The 17,596-nt window shown below is 37.7% G+C and overlaps 1 protein-coding gene across 4 annotated transcripts in view; it reads right to left on the bottom strand.

The window, feature by feature from the left end:
• The window catches only part of LOC137274453 (protocadherin-11 X-linked-like), a 103,396-nt gene that overhangs the window by 59,243 nt on the left and 26,557 nt on the right, over positions 1-17,596 (bottom strand). The window contains exon 1 of one of the 4 annotated variants that reach the window (XM_067807635.1): positions 6,103-6,453. The exons of 2 other annotated variants lie outside the window; for them this stretch is intronic. The gene's annotated coding sequence lies outside the window, so the exon portion shown is untranslated. Of the gene's footprint in view, positions 1-5,498; positions 5,575-6,102; positions 6,454-17,596 lie in introns of those variants that run through there. One more of the 4 variants, XM_067807637.1, reaches the window with a different exon arrangement.

Below are 17,596 nucleotides of genomic sequence, written 5' to 3'. Positions count from 1 at the left end.
CACCTGAGGGTGGCAATTCAAAATTCAGTGAATTACGTTCTCATGGTGATTCAAGTTCCCAACGAGTATATAAAGGCTGATTTTTCCATTTTGAGTTTAGTAATGTAGTGATTTGGTAATTTTTCAATATTTTATTACAATTACAAAATACAATAGATGGGAAAATAAATTTCTAACTGCTATCTAGATGACACTTGCTGCTCATTCAAGCATTGTATTTGATATGTTAATGCTAATATTAAAAGTGAAAGATTTAATGTCAAAAGCAAAAAAAAAAAGAAAGATGAAAACCGAGGTTCTCAGGATCATTTGGTCTGACACTTACAAACATGTATGAAAGCATGCAACCATCAAAGCTCATATGCAGGACCATACACCTCTATTGATTCACTTATACAATGTTTACCTATTCAGATAGGTGTAGCCTCATTTGAGGATGAAAAAAAGACATCTGTTGACCTAGATAGGAAGTGTCAGACAGGCCATAGTTCTTTCAAATCAAGCAATGTGTTTGCAAAATGAAAAACATAAATAGACAGAGCATGAGAAACACCACTAAGCTCTGCCCTTTCAAAAGACGAGTTGCAACCTTTTGGCGTAAGCCATCTATTCAGCCAAATAAAAGATTTCCGGAGGATTGGACAGCTGAGGTTTATGGGAAGTTTTCACAATGGCAAACAAGTTTATATACAAGTATCAAGCACAGAATAGCTGTCTGGTTCATCACTGAACATATTGAACAGAGGCTGAATTGGCTGGGATGTTACTGCATTAGAACCCTGAAGAGAATTTTAATTAGGGATCAACACAATAAACTGCAGTATCAAATTAACTTCTTTTTACCACTTCCTAATGTTGTAAGGAAATCTGACAATTTCATTACAGCATCTACCTAAGGGATTCAATCCATCTCTGCCACTGTGTGTTTTCAACAAGGTACTGGAATGTTGTATCTGTGCCCTGATTTTGTCTCTTTTTTTTTATTAAGCTTGAAGGATAACGCCTGCACAAAGAGTCACAAATCATGGTCGTCTGGCTATGTGGCTCGCCATTAGGGTTTGGTGAATAAGGAACTATAGTTTTAGGCCATTTTATTCCAGTAAAGTCAGTGTAAGTGACACCAGGAATGGGTTTCACACATTATACCCCACTATTCAAAGTTAAAAGGTTTAGCACTCTAGTAGTACGTGAATGAGCATGGTTTTCGCAATAGTCCAACAATATTGTAGAGTGAGTGAGTGAGTTTAGTTTTACGCCGCACTCAGCAATGTTCCACCTATATGGTGGCGGTCTGTAATTAATCGAGTCTGAACCAGACAATCCAGTGATCAACAACATGAGCATCGATCTGTGCAATTGGGAACCGATGACATGTGTCAACCAAGTCAGCGAGCCTGACCACCCAATACCGTTAGTCGCTTCTTACGACAAGCAATATCGCCTTTTATGGCAAGCATGGGTTGCTGAAGGCCTATTCTACCCCAGGACCTTCATGGGTCCAACATTGTAGAGGGGCATCGGGAATGGGCTTTACACATGTGCCCAGGTAGGGAATCAAACCCAAGGTTTTTTGGTGAGATGAGCACCATTTTAACCACAAGGCTACCCCACCACTTCAATCTACTTATGAAAGTCAATATACTCTGGTGACAACACCTTGGACGAAATGGAATAAGAGCCAGTGGTATTTTAACGACATCAATTTTATTTGCTGATTAACAGCAACTCTAGCCTACCATTTACACTGTACTAGACTATGCCAGAAAATCTAGCCTGCTCACAGAACTGGCAGGCACATTTTTGAACAGTCCTGTTATAGACATGACAAGCAAGAGGGTTGCTAAAGACAAATTCTAACCCGTGTCTTCATGACTCAGTTCAGTATATTCTGATCAAATATTCAACAGTGTATAAAGGAAGGCATACATCAGGGGTATGTAAATGGACATGACGTAAACAGCAGGTAAGAATGCTGATGGAGTCATTTCAGATTTTTGCCATTTGTTAGACTTGCAAATAGTAATGAATCAATCCATCCTCCAGACTCCATCAAAGATTATGAATTTCATTGAAACATCAATTCTCTTCAATAGCAGTTTGAAGTTCAAAACTATGTTCAGCAATACCATCAATAACATAAAATATGTAAACGATCACATTGATTTTTGAGAAATACAAATCGATGTGAGACAAAGTTAGGAGTTCAGCTTTCTATCAGTTTATGAGGTACTGATTATATAATGCAACATTGATAGAAAATCAATGGTAGTTTGATGACGCCCAAACAAGTCTTGGAATACAAATATGGTCTGGAAGCGATGGCAACAGGGTATTGATTAATACATTATCTACATAACTGGTGTATATCAGAAGGATGCCATGGTATATTGACAGGAAGCAGAATGTAGGAAGTTCTGTTTCCACCAACATCCTCACCTTGAGTTTGTGCGAAGCTTTAAATGTCAATGTAGAAATCTCTACTTTCGCTGTAATATTCAATTTCCTTGATTAAGTTATGGAAACCCATATTAATCTCCACAGGGTAATACCATCATGAACACAACATAAATATGAAAATCTAATTTAGAGAAAATGACGTAAGGTAAAAAATGCTGAGATATTGGAATTTGTCTCATAAATGAACACCATAAACAAGCTCGCAGATTAAAACCTGTTCTTGTTAAGACAGTGGAATTTGACTAATGCAAGTGTTCAAGCAGGAACATGAAACAGAAAAACATAGGGAAGCTGTGCTCAGTGGTAATTTATGATGGTTACATGTTCCATTACTGCTGTCTAATTAAATCAGTCAAGAACCACTGCATACAAAGTGAGAGAAAACTGGTCCAGCTGATATTAAAATCATATACTGAACAGCAAAAGAAGTTCAGAAAAAATACAATATCAACAGTAAGCATTCATGTTAAAGTCTTCTATTTAAAAACTCGACAATCCAGAGTTGTGTTTCATTTGTTAAATCTGTTTTAAATTTTTTTAAAAATCTCTCCTATAGGCTAGAGTGAGTAAGGGAATTGAGGAGCAAGCTCAAATGGTGTTTTACGTCACAGTTAAAACTGCTGAACCTATGTGTCAGGTATGTTTTTTTTTTGTTCAATGCCTCACTCAGCAATGTTCCAGCTCTATGGCAGCAGACTGTAAATAACTGTCGGGATCAGACAATCCAGTGGTCAACAAAATGAGCATCACAGTTGGGATATGATGACATGTGTTAACCATGTCTAACCAGCTAATCCTGTCATTGCCTCTTATGACAAGCATGGGTTGCTGAAGATCAATTTTAACCCAGATTTTCACTGGTTTAACTTCTTTGAGGGGTATGATTAGGTGACACGACATGTGCAGTTCGAGAGAGGACTTGTGACAAATGTTTAATGCTAGCACACTGGATGCTCAGACAATGCTAGATACATTTAACATGGACACCCAGTTTACAGACTTGCCTTGCAAAAATTCTTTATTTATCCCCTTAATGTCAAGCATCAGAAGGGTAACAATGGAACAATATTTTAAACATTGTTTGGTCGGATCATTCCCCAACCTTGCTTTCGGTCATCTTAATGTCCGAGGAAAGAAAAAAATTATGACAAACTGTGAAACTTGAGTTCAAACCCCATGACTACTCATAGTGCACAAATGGAGGCAACTCTGCACAATGCCCCAGTTAATCCAGAAACAAAACAGTGATGTTGTGAGTGTACAATTTACATTAAAGGGGTGAAGTTAAACAGTGAGTATGTGAGTGAGAGTGTCATTAAGTCAATCACTGGATTGTCTGATCAAGGCTCAAGTATTTACAACATATATTGCCAAGTGCGGCATAAATCAAACCTTCGCCTAATGATTGCATCTGCGAGAAGATTCAGCACTGCAAAGATCAGAATATTCAAAGCGTAAACTCCTGAGGATATTAAAAACACTGTTGGACTCTATCCCAGCCTGCGAGTTGTAATTTTCATCAATTTCATTCCATCCTTCAAGCAACTTGAATATTTTTAAAGCAGTCAGAGTATTTTTTATTGCAAAAACAACATTTCTACACATGTTCTAGAAATCCATATTCTTTTAAAGCAGTGGGCTCACATGTTTAGGTATTTAAAGGCGAAAGTGAACCATCCAAGGGTTAGTTGTGTTTGTGGTTGCTGACCCTTGAAACTGAGGACAACAATAAAGCAGCTATCCTCCACCTGATTTCAGGACCAAGATTTCAATGTTTAAGTTATCAGAGTTAAAACATTTACTGTTTAAACATTGTTAAACAGCTCAAGAAGAGTTCTTTAAAAGTTTGTGAACCTGAAAAAACAGCAATAATTCCCAGGGTGCCATATTTCTCACATCGGGTATGTTATAGGATGGATAAACGATTGCATGTAAACACCGCATTATATGGTTGAACAAGCTGAAATTTTAACTGTTTGACCCGAAATCCAATATGGCTGCCATGGGTACTCAAAATCTGTCAAGACTATCATCAAAACAAGTAGGAAACTGATAGGTACCACCAAAGATTGATATTACTGTATTATTGTAAGAGGATAGTCATAACAATAAACGTGTACTTAAGCTACACCTTGTAAGAAGCAAACATTACCTGAGCAGTATGGGAACCTTCAAACCTGCATCTCAAATTTAAAACCCCCAGATTATATCATTTACTTCATTTATATACGTTTACATTCATTTATAAACATTTTTGTTTGTAAGTGCCACAAATGACATCCGAAGTGTTCAGAATATTTCAGGTAAATATCATTTACTTGAATGGAAAAATGGATACAAAGATAATACAGTTGTGTTATTATTTTAAACCTCTGCAAGATTTGTGTCAAAAATATGTTTCTTTGGATAAAACGCAAGTTAGATTTTAATATGAAGTATTTACTTCCCTTCCTAGCTAACACTCAAATAAGGAGCAGGCTGACAGCTGATTTGATGATTCTATTCCCACAAATGTATGCCATGTATCCCATTACTGGTGTCACCTGCTGGAACTGTTAAAAAGTTGTGTAAACCACTTTTCACTCACACTTTACACCAGTCTCTCCACATCAATGACACAGCGGAGGTTTTAGAAAGACTTTAACCCAACATAATTTTAAAACTGCAAGATGTTTTAACACTGGCACATTGCTGAAAAACATGACAGCGCCTCAAAAGTAATATTCAGAACAGTAAAAAGTAAACAGCAATTATGTACCTGTATAGTAAATGTCTACTTGTCCTAACCATGTAATAAACTACCTTGTCATAACCCAGCTTTACAATGGTAGATAAAATACAATAACATACCACCAGGAGCATTTAACCAATATGAATTCACACATAAACATACACAATGTACAACATGACTACTTGTCGGCTAGCCATTAAGGCCAATCACAGTACATGTGCCCATACCTCCCATCCATGAATAGACCAGTAAGATTTATTTACAGCCCTGAATGCTGTCACCAAAAGGGAGATATGTACATTATACCTACATTAAGAGATAACGTCACCTCTGACTAGTCCATCACAGCGATACATTCACTCTATAAGATCATGCGAAGCTGCACTACTCTGTGACCTGACAAAACCATCACAGTGGCGTCACACTCACTATGGTTTATGTATTGCATGTGAGAGGGAAAAAGCCCTCCTGCCACCTGCTGCTATTAGCATATGAAAGATGCATCAAAATCTCAGTCCTAAATCTCACATATACCGCCTTTTCCACCATTTGACAAAAACTACACAATGCAAAATGAACATTTAAAATTAATATTTGAATTAATTTTCACACAATTGGCCAAGATGGATAATGATTATCTGGTTAACTCAAGTCACACTAAAATGAACGCTTCCGAAATCTAATCTTTCTACTGCATAATAAGGAAAACTTGATCAAATTATTTGATAATATTTAAGGGTCTGATAATACATGAATGGTAACAGACCAGTACAAACTGTTGTGTGTACTGATAAGGACATCAACTCAGTAGACACACAATCACATCTTCATCTAAGCAATATCCCACTGATTACTTCCCACCATCGAAGCAGAGTATATAAACACCAAACTGACATGACGAGTCGTTAACTTACCTGTCCAACACCTGAATCACTCCAAACATTCTGAAAGCTCCATATATAAATGTTGCTAAATCACAAATGCTGGTACCAAGGTGTAAGTCCTGAACGTCTATCACACAGATAGTATTTCAGCTCACATTTGATAAACACTGATCGATGGTTTCATCTCTTGCTAGTGTGTATAAAAATAGCAGAATGCATCACAAAGAAAACCCATGTAGCATGACTTGGGGAACAGCGCGGTCTATTCACCTATAAATGCTGCAGCTTGCCAATGCTAGTGAAAGCGGCTCAGTGGTTAAGTATAGAGAGTATTTGAGCGGCAGAAAGCTAGATCTTCAATCAATTTGCTGTCCGTCTTTGCTGGCCTACTCTTTGGTCACGTCTGTATTGCGAGTCTCTACCTAATTAACCTGGCTGCCTAACAAAACATCTCTCCAGCCAAACAGTCCTACCCATAATCACTACCTCAATTTAATCACTGTTGTCAGCACTCAACCAGTTCTACGATCACCTCGTTGACCCATCAACAAAATCCATCTTCTGATTTGACCTTTTGGCTATCAATGTAAAAAGCGGATAAAAAAATAAAATCTTCAAAAACAACATGGAAATCAATGGCACTTCTTGGAAGACAAATTAACATTTGTCTGTTGTTTTTCAACCATTATTGTTTTAACAAAATGTTTGGATGCCTCTCCTTCAAACCCCGCGCCCCCCCTAAAAAAAAAAAAACAAAAACAAAAAAAACCCTATAAGATGGGGGGGAACAAAATCAACCTTAACATCCGAATTTTTTAGTTTCACTAAATCCAACACTGACTTTACATTCAATGACATAATATTCCATCAAAAACACATTTACTAATCTCTTTCCAAACATTTACATCAATCACTTAAGAAACCCATACTGGTCACCCTTATCAGAAATTAATTTGTATGATTCAAGTTAGTCTACCATGCATAGAAAAACATGTAGTCTTTAATTACTGGCATATTAACTATTAATGGGTTCTGAAAAATATGTCATAGATATCACTACAGCTAACACTGATGAATATCCTGACTGCAGAGCAAACATTGAACACATGAATGATCACACAGAATAATCTCATTTAAATATAATCAATGTTTTTTATGCATTAACTAGGGTTTGATTCCAACTCGACAAATTTAGACAACAGGTGCACACATGCAATCACAACCATTTGTTGGCAGGTGAGAATGACAAAATGGCAAGAGGGCTGTAGATCTCTTAACTTAATTACAACTTAATTTTAATTACTTTGGTGACTAGAAACAATGACCATGAATGATGCAGATGGTCACCTGCATGCCACATGTTTGCGACCTAGATACTGGGTGCGAGTGAGTGGGTAGGTGAGGGTTGGGTGAATGGACAAGGGAGATACTGGGTAACTGAGCAAAGGGAGAGGATGGGTAAAAAGACAAAGGAATCTGGGCTTTTGGGGTGAGTGGATGGGTGAACGAGTGAGTGCATGGGCGAGCGAGTGAGGATGAGAAATAGAGTGGATGAATAAGTAGAGGGTTGGTAGGTTTTGCATGCAAATGAGTGAGCAACTGTTAAATGGTGAGTGCTTGTGGGTAAACTTCACTTTGAACAGTATTTCAATATTTAATCAAGTCTGGGCCAGACAATCCAGTGACCAACAACATGAGCAACGATCTGCGCAACTGGGAACCAGTGATGATGCCTTTTATGGCAAGCATGGGTTGCTGAAGGCCAATTCTACCCCAGACCTTCACGGGTCCTACAGTAAACGAGTGAGTGAGTCAGTTTGGTTATACGCCACTTTTAGCAATATTCCAGCGATATCACAGCGGGGGACACCAGAAAACGGGCCTCACACATTGTAGCCATGTGGGGAATCGAACCCGGGTCTTCGGCGTGACGAGCGAACGCTTTCACCATTAGGCTACCCCACCACTCCTACAGTAAATGAAGCAGCTTGTATATGTATATCACTTTAGTGAGTGAGTTAGTAGTTTTTTCGTTGCTTTTTGCAATATTTAAGCTATACCAAAGGGTGGGACACAAGAAATGGACTTCACACATTGTTGGGAATCGAACCCAGGTCTTCAGTGTAATGATCAAATGCCCTAGGATACCCCACCGTCCCCAATACCTAAAGTGAGGGAATCAATGTTTTACTAAAAATTGTGTTCACACTTAAGTTATACCTTAGCTATGCTGTCTCAATATCAGCTTCTAAAGACTGAGCGAGTTGGGTGTTACACTACTCATAGCAATATTCCAGTAATATCATGGAAGGGAGAGTAGAAATGGGCTTCACCAAGTAGGGGATCAAACCTGGGTCTTTGGCATGGTGTTCAAATGCCTTACACACCAGACAGTCTCACTGGACCCCTGACCCCACCCCACTAAAGAAGCTAAATTCTAATTAGAAATGCTACCAATTAAACCCTCCTCACACAAACAGAAAACATATGAAATGCTGCCATGGTGTTGTTAAAAACAGCCCATAAAAATCAGGAGAGAACATCCAGTGAATTCATGACTGCTTTTATGAACACAACAGCTTGTAATTCACTGAAATTGCAAATCTTTGACAGTCATTTTATGTCTTGCAGTGCTTGATTAAAATTAAAGTTTCATTAGTACATGGTTAGTGCCCAAATTAAACACACAGCTTAAAACACCACTGATTACAATGTGTTATGCAATTGGCAGCAACAAAGCGTAACAAGATCACCTTGCAAAAAAATTTCTTTCAGTATGTTTCACAAAATGTGAAGAACATCCATATAGCTTCGTTTGAAGGTTTGAAGCAACACTGATACTGTAAAATTGATTAAGGGAAAGCATGTGGCACTATTACAACATGTTACATCTGTCGTTTAGGTATCACAAGCAAGGACATGGAGATGAAACTTTCTGACAGGTGCTTGTTTCACCAAAATTTCTATTGCATCATGGATAGTTAAAACCAAGATTTACGGTACTCTGCAAAACTCATTTTGTCTTGAAAGACGAACTATTTCAGAGAAGTTAAATGTGTTTGTCTTCGAAGGAATCTGCCTAGTGTATCACTCAACCCTGAGGAATTTTCTAGAGTAAACAAATACTTGTTTAGACTTTGCAATCAGCATTCAGATCTGTTAACAATATGGGATGGGTTTTATACATGCCAAATCCATTCTGCACCCATTCACTTGTGGAACGCCAAGTAAAGACAGAAAAAAGAAAGAAACTGTTTTAATCAGTTATTTTGTTACTGTTTTATAGGAACATCTGGGTTAGTATTGTGGGATAACAGAATGCACATGGTCCTTTATTGTACTGATTTGAAAATTCCAACACATGGAAAGGATGGTTTAACAGTTGATATGGGAAGATGTGTCTGAACCATATTAGAGGAATTTTCATAAGAAATGAATACAATAAGGAGAAGAAACAGCATGGACATGGTTGGGCTGTAATGTTCACAAACACCTGGTGTCACTGATTTTTACAGAAAGCATTCATACCACTATTTCTAGCACTATTTCACACTTCGTGCCAAATGCAATTCACACCAGCAGATAGTCAAGACTTTTTATTCTGGTGTACATGACTGCCTGACTCACAAACGCACATGCACATGCACGTGCATGTGCATGCACGCTCACGCACATTGTGTAACGCCGCATTTAGCATTATTCCAGGTATATAAAAGCAGTCTATAAAAGTACATAACTGAGTCTGGACCATACAATCCAGTGATTGACAACATAATTATCAATCTACGAAACTGGGGTGTGGCAACATGTGTAAACCAAGTCAGCAAGCCTCACCACATGACCCTGACCCGATTCTGACAACCATGGGTGGCTGAAGCTAAATTCTAATCTTGATCTTCAGTAGCTGTTTAGACCTGTAATCCCCATGGTACTATGACACATGCATGTACTTCATTTTAAACTACATTAAACGAAATAATTTAAGAAATGCGGAGACTTACTCATGACCAAGTTTCAAGCAGCAATATGGATTTTGTTTTACGCTACACTCAGCAATATTCCAGCTATATGGTGTCATTCTCTACAACAAATAGGAAAACAGCAAGTGACATTTTGGCTTGATTATACAATGTTAGGGGTAAGCTGATCATAACTCAGATATCGTAACATACACATACAACTGTCACAGACCTAAGGTTACATGTGACAAGCAAATGATACATCCACAATGTATACAGAGCAGTTAAAGAAAAGCAAGTTTCAAAAAATGAAATTTCATGAAATTAAGCATTTAAGTTTGTCTGCTATTTGAAAACTTGACCCAAAAGACCAAAGTTGCATTTGTTTTGCTGTTCAGAGTAGAAAAAACCATGAGTACTGGTAGATTGATTATGCACAAGATCGAGAGCTGCTGCACAGAGAGACGCCTTGCAGAAATTTTAGCATGCTTGCTGTCCTTAATGAACCGAAGTACATCTTAACCTCATTACAAGAAACTAACACCCTGAAGAAAGAAACTGAAGAGCAATATCAGTAATGAGAGGGAAGAAGGGATAGCCAGAGAGAAACAGAAGGAAGGAGAAGGATACAGAGAGAGAACGATCAATATCATATTTTTATGATCTAGAAGAGCAAAGCTGAATCTAATGCTTGTAAACAAGTTACTTGTACTCAGTGGGTTCAGAGTACTGACTACCCCTGTCTTGATAACAGTGACAGGGGTGAGATGTACCACAAATAATTGTGGGGGGCAAAAAAAGAGAGATATGTTTAAGGAAACCGATGCCAAGACCTGACTTATCAAACTCCAACAGTCCGATGCTAAACAGCCTTACAAAACTAGTGGACCAAGCTGTCGGCAAGATAAGATTAACCTAAAGGAATAATTGGTTCGACTTTCACTTAGCCCCTTATGATAACTAACCAATCAGTTCGACTCCTGACTGTGCAAAATAGTGACGACTTTTCCAATTTGTCTGTGGAGGTTAACACAGTAATAAAAACTCAAACGCTGGTCAACTTTTGTAACTATGACATTATCGGCAGACCATCACCATTGCTAACTCAACCCAGCATGGCAACCAAAATGAACATCATCCATATTGTCACGATCTTCGACCCAGTGTTCTGCTTATCGCATCATCTGCCAATAAAGACATTATTTCTGCTTTAAAGCCTCCCACTTTGTTGCTGGTCAAAAGATCATTGTCAATGCTGGATGTCACAGCATGGTGTCCAGCCAAGAGGAGGTCATGACATCGGACTTGTACAGTCTGCGGGGACAACATTCGCAGTCACCAACTCTGAATAGACCATGAGCTGATCAGACGTTCAATTCACTTTTCAAGCCTGCTGGCGCAAAGTATGTATCAACAAAAGTGTGTTGTCTCTTATTTGAAGACGATCAGATCCCCAAAACAAATCCATCTGGCCATGACTGTTGTGTACAATAAAGTTTTCTAATCGGCTCCTCATCCATGCCGAATTTGTCGACAACTATGCCGACGGTGAAGATTGTGGCAGTACAGAGACATCTAGTTATCCTCACTTAGGATTTTCAGAGCTTTATACTTATCAACGGTAGACTTTACGACAGACGTGTAGACATCTGCATGATAAGAACAGGCCTTGTACCTACAGAGCTCAGAGCTCAGGGCTTTTGTACAAAGATTAAGTCTAAAATAAGAATTCCAGCTGATTTGACTTTTAGATCATTCTGTCCACTGGATTAGAACCATCTTGCTTCAGTGAAGTTGGTGATTCTAGAAGTTATGAATCATAATTTCATTTATAAGCGAGGAAATCAAATTGAGTAACTGGAGAATCAGATCAAGTACAGCTTTTGTGAGACATTTTGTCAATAGCATTGATGTAAAGAGGTTGAATTTCATTAATGGTAAATGATGTGAGAGGCAGTATCCGGGAACTGGAAGAAAATGTATTGAAGCTGCAGTCTATGGGTTATGAAATGCATAAAATGGGCATTTCGTGGGTCATTAAAGTTCTGCTGGATGACATTCACTATCACTTCAGAAACTTGGTGGGAAAATGACAAAAGCTTTCTTGAAAAACAAAATGGTAGATCATTCATAATAAAAAAAAAAATAGGATAAAATATGCGTATTTGTGCATATTTGGGATATACTTGTTCATGTCAATCACACTGTGTTCTCTATGTGAAAGGGTTACAATCCTTTGTAAAATCCTTAGTGATGGAACAGGATATTTTATACATTCATCATACACTTATTTTTAACGTACTGAAAATGGAAAGCATTTACATAAATTGTAGACAAATATGCCTGCATTTATAATGAATTGAACCAGACCCTTTTACCTCGAACAAAAAGTCAATCTTAAAGTGTTACAACCTTATAATTTGAATTTTTTCACAGCATAAAATACCAGAAGCAAATATGAAACTCACTGAGAAGATCCAAAGGAGTTCAATTATATGACCCAATTCTCAGCATGATCAAATGAATCTTTAGAAACTCAGGCATTTTGCTTAATCCTAAAGTATCCAGCAGTGAAGGGTCAGTTCAGGTCACTGAAGTTAGTGGGTACAATGCTTTTCAGCTGTAAACGCCTTCCAAAAGTGTACTAAAACCCCTTAATCTTAGTGAAAATGACATGGGACAATGCAAATTGATACAAGCAATTGACAATACTGTGAACCGATCACCTGGCAATGAAAAGACCTTCAATAACTGAATCATACTAGGATGAAATCAATGTGTTTAAGGTGGATCTGGGATGATGGCTGCAGGTTACACATCTAGAGGATAGGTGTAATTGATCCTCTACAAGTTAATCACATTACTGAATTGATGCTGAAGTACTATAGATTTATCAGCTATCTAGGTAAGCCAATTATCTGCAATGACCCTGGCCACAATCGGATGTGAACTGTTCACAACAAGAGCAGATGAAGGTACATTTGCACAAGGTGACTTTATTAACAATTTTGATTTTCACGAAGTGTTAGTGAGAATAGTTTTAGGACCTTTTTAGCAATATTACACCTATACTTCACACATTTTAACCTAGAGAGGAAACTGAACATATTGGTACCCTCTACCATCTGAAGGGATCATTCGGAAAGATGTTTTGTTTGTTTAACTTTTTAAAGAAGAAAATGTTATTCCACAAGAGCGATTCAGATCTAAGACCAATCAAGCGAAACACATGAACATGAGTATACTACAGAGACAGTCATGGTGAGCTTGTTTCACACCCACATTCACAGGTTGGGGTGTATACATACAGTGCTTGCACAGCTTGTGTGACTGGGACCCTACTGTCAACAATAACTTTCAACCATATAATTACGTTCATGCTGAAGTTGTAGCCATCTTAAAATCTTGAATTCTGGCTCACAGAAAGATTTGGGTGGGATGAAAAGACCTCAGACTGTTCGTAGCACTGTATGGTATTTTGCTGATATATATCAAATATTTTTCATGCCCAATACAAAAGAATATTTTCATTTAACAATCACTTCATATCTTTCATGCACCCCTATTTTATCTATTACATACATGACCATGTTTGCTTAAAATCTCATATGTTTATATAATTATAAAGTTTACTGTTATCTGGAACTTTATAGTTGTTGATAACTTGGTAGATTGAATATTATTGTGCATCCCCAGTGACACAATAGGTATTCAAAGTCTGACACATTATTGGTTGTTGTCACACTGCAGCAATATGAATAGTGAAAACACACTTTGGAAAGGAACAGAGTCCAAACTAGTTTGGTGAAGTGGTCTCAGCTCAACTGCTTGCAAACAATTTTTATTCATTTAGGCTCCTGTTCTTCTGTCCACATGCAGCAGTATTTTTTACACAGATTTAGTACTACTGCAGTCTGATCACACTGTAATTAGTTTTGGTAAGACAACTTGGCAGCGCTGATTCTACAATGTGATCGAATCTCTGACAATTGTGATTCCTTGCCCTAGCACAAACATTAGCAGCCAGAGCCATTCAGCATGGGATGTGTGTCCTCGAACACAATGTAACTGCTCTCAACCCTTTACTAACTCTGCGTTGAAAGAAGAATTAATAGACACAGCATTTAATACAATTTTCTTTACAGTTCTAACGAAAAATCTTTATAACTGAAACTAGATTGCCTGTTGCCATTTAATATCCGGTTAAGTAATGTAATTGTAAAAATTTTATTCCCTTTTTTGTGATATATATTTCCCTAGGGATGGAATGTTTTTAATTCTCTATTTCGAGTTTCATGATAAACTGTAAGAATGTTGGATATTCTCGTGAACAAATGGACTTCACAGGTTCAAATGTTATTATACTTGAAATATGTATAGAATTCTAGGGCTGACCCTTTAAGAAAAATATCCATCCTATTTGTGACCAATTTTGTAAATACTATCAAAATTGTTTCAGCACACCTGGCATTCAAAAGGGGGAAAAAAAGTTGTTTGAGCCAAACAAATTGGACATTCGCTTGTGTGTGATCAAAATTTCTCCAAATATAACTTCATTCCTCCCAAACAAAAAGAGCTGTCTGAATAAACTGGAAGTGTTTTTCCTTCCAGAGTTTGCAAAAGTCAGGAATTATTAGATGGTCAAATGTTTGATATCAAAACAGTCTCCATACACTAACCACAGGCACAAGTCCCATTTGATTTTTATGATGAAACCAGAAAATTCAACTTTCACCTGCTGTCTGGAAACAATGTCACCGTTTTTATCCTTAGTATCATCTGTTATTTAGATAAGCAAAAATGAAGTCTTGTGAGTAAAGTGCAGTGTTGTTCTTATGTCCAAGTGCAACCTTTGCAACATTGGACAGGGCATGTGAAAATTTAAAGATAGCAGCCATGATTCGTGCATGCATTTGATGGCTGTAGTTCTAAACACACATCAAACATGTTCATCTTGTTCTGGCAGTATTGGCTACAGAGTTGTCTGAAATATGGTTTTCACTTTTGCAACACAAGCAACAATACTAATCACAAAGTTCTAAGGTTGTAATTGTAGTCCACTGTGGTATGCTGTCAACATTTTATCCATAGAATGGTGTTTCTTTGAGTATTGTTTAATACAACACTTAGCAATATTCTGGCTATTTGATGGTAGTCTGTAAATAATCGAGTCTGGAACAGACAGTCTAGTGACTGACATCACAAGCATCGATCTTGGCAAGAAATGAGGAAATGATATGAGCACATGCACCTACAAGTCATCAAGCCTGACAACACAATCCTACTGTCAGCTCTTACATTAAACGTAAGTCACTGAAGACCAACTCTTACGTGGATCTTCATGGATCCTATAGAACAGATGAAACAGTAGCACACTTGAACAATTAGTGGAAGTAGTGAGTGAGTGTAGTCTCATGCTACATTTAGCAATATTCTAGCAATATCACAGTGGTTGACACAAGAAATGGCCTTCCCACTCGATCCCACTTGTTGCCTCTTCCAACAAGCATAGTCGCCTTTTATGGCAAGCATAGGTTGCTGCACCATTTGGAGAAAAAAATGTGGGTCTTCAGTGCGATGAATGAACACTTTAACCATGCAGCTACCCCACTCCACCCAGTGGAAGAATTATCCAAGTATGACAATTTGTGAAAATATGAGTGAGTGATTTAGTTTAGTTTTACGCCGCACTCAGCAATATTCCAGCCATATGGCGGCGGTCTGTGAATAATTGAGTCCCGACCAGACAATCCGGTGACCAACAACATGAGCATCAATCTGTGCAATTGGGAACCGATGACATGTGTCAACCAAGTCAGCGAGCCTGACCACCCAATCCCGTTAGTCGCCTCTCACGACAAGCATAGTTGCCTTTTATGGCAAGCATGGGTTGCTGAAGGCCTATTCTACCCCAGGACCTTCACAGGTCTTGTGAAAATATGAAAGAATTAACCATTTTCTTGCGAATTTGGAATGTTTGTGTTTATAAATAGCCAAATATCATCTAGGGACCAGTTCAAAACTTGACCTATTCCAATGAACCCCTAACATTGTCAGGACTACTTTGTGTTTTACAATCTCACAACCTGCAATCAATTTCAGCATATAATAGAAACTGATTTTTCTATTGAGTTGACATTTCACATTTGGTGTCAAATCCAGTCTTTGATAACAAGACAATATATCCCATTCAGTTAAGATGACACACATTTTCTAAACTTTAAAACCAAATCACTGTTTCTGAGGTTCTAAAGACAAAACTCTGATGGGCAAGTCTCCCCAAAGATACTTTTGAACAGAATCATGATACCATAATGTATCAAGAAGAAGGTGGAAAAAAAGATGGTTTTGCCATCAGTTTCATATATTCATTTCCTATATCACTAACTTGATCACCATCAGTAAGAAATATCCCTGAAAAGAAGTTTCCATAGCAATGCGGTGGTATCCATTTTGTGCTCGGACAACCTTTGCCACTAGTCAAACAAACAACAAACACAATAACCATGTATCATTTTTATTACTTACCCCCCACTCCCCTACCCTTGCTTGACAATGGTGAAAGAAACTGTATTGAAACGTTGCACTCTCATGATAAAGTTGTTATCCATAAAGTTTGTCAATTTTAACACAGTTGTCACAGAAAACCCTTATACCCAGGAACACTTGGCTAAAACTGTTAAAGATACCCAATGCACAGAATCAAGGTCCAGTGGACAAATATCAAAGTAACGGGACATTCTAATCAATTTCACCATAACGCCATCACATGCACTAAATACGCCCTCTGCCTTTGTATATAGAATAATTCAATTATATCAGTTTGTGGTGTTTCATGTTGACGCAGCAGCTTGATTATTTTGATTGAAATGTCTGGCTCTGTCACTTTGAAGAAAATCTATGGTTTCTGTAATACAGACATATTTTGTCTGTCTGAATGATTTTACGGTGTGGCCAAGCAAAAATAAGTAATTCGAGAATTTATTACATGCAGCTATGAGGCATGTTTATACATATTAAAGTTTCAAATTTTCTACAAAGTAAATGATTCTACTGTGTGACCATGCAGAAGTATGATTCAGGCTTCAAGTTCATATTGGTTTCAGACATGTTCTTCCCTATGAAAGTTTCAAGCTTTCTGCAGAAAGAAACAAGCAGCCTGATAATTTATTGCAACATGGGTGAGTGAGTACTACATTGAACAGTATTCCCGTCATATCATGGAGTGTCAGCTTGATCTGGGTGCAAAGCACAAAGACTTACATTTTTATAAACCTGCACTAGTATGAAACTATGAACCTAGCAGCAACAGGCTGAACTGGCTATCTTGTACTTCCAGTATGCTCAATGGCCTCAAACCTCATTGTAAACCCTAGCTCCTCAGTTTGCCTCTGTCCCTGAAATGCATTATTTTCTGCAATGCTAAAGGCTTTAAATGTAGGCTAGATTTCCTCAGGTTCTGAAACTGCACTCTCACTGGGCTCCCTTTTAATTTAAAAGGAATTATTGGTTTTTATGAAAATTATATATATTCAGTGATTTAGCATTAGTCTACACCTAAACAG

The sequence above is a fragment of the Haliotis asinina genome, chromosome 2 (genome assembly GCF_037392515.1).
Source record: "Haliotis asinina isolate JCU_RB_2024 chromosome 2, JCU_Hal_asi_v2, whole genome shotgun sequence".
NCBI classification, from domain to species: domain Eukaryota; kingdom Metazoa; phylum Mollusca; class Gastropoda; order Lepetellida; family Haliotidae; genus Haliotis; species Haliotis asinina.
This window is presented reverse-complemented; position numbering and strand designations above follow the sequence as displayed.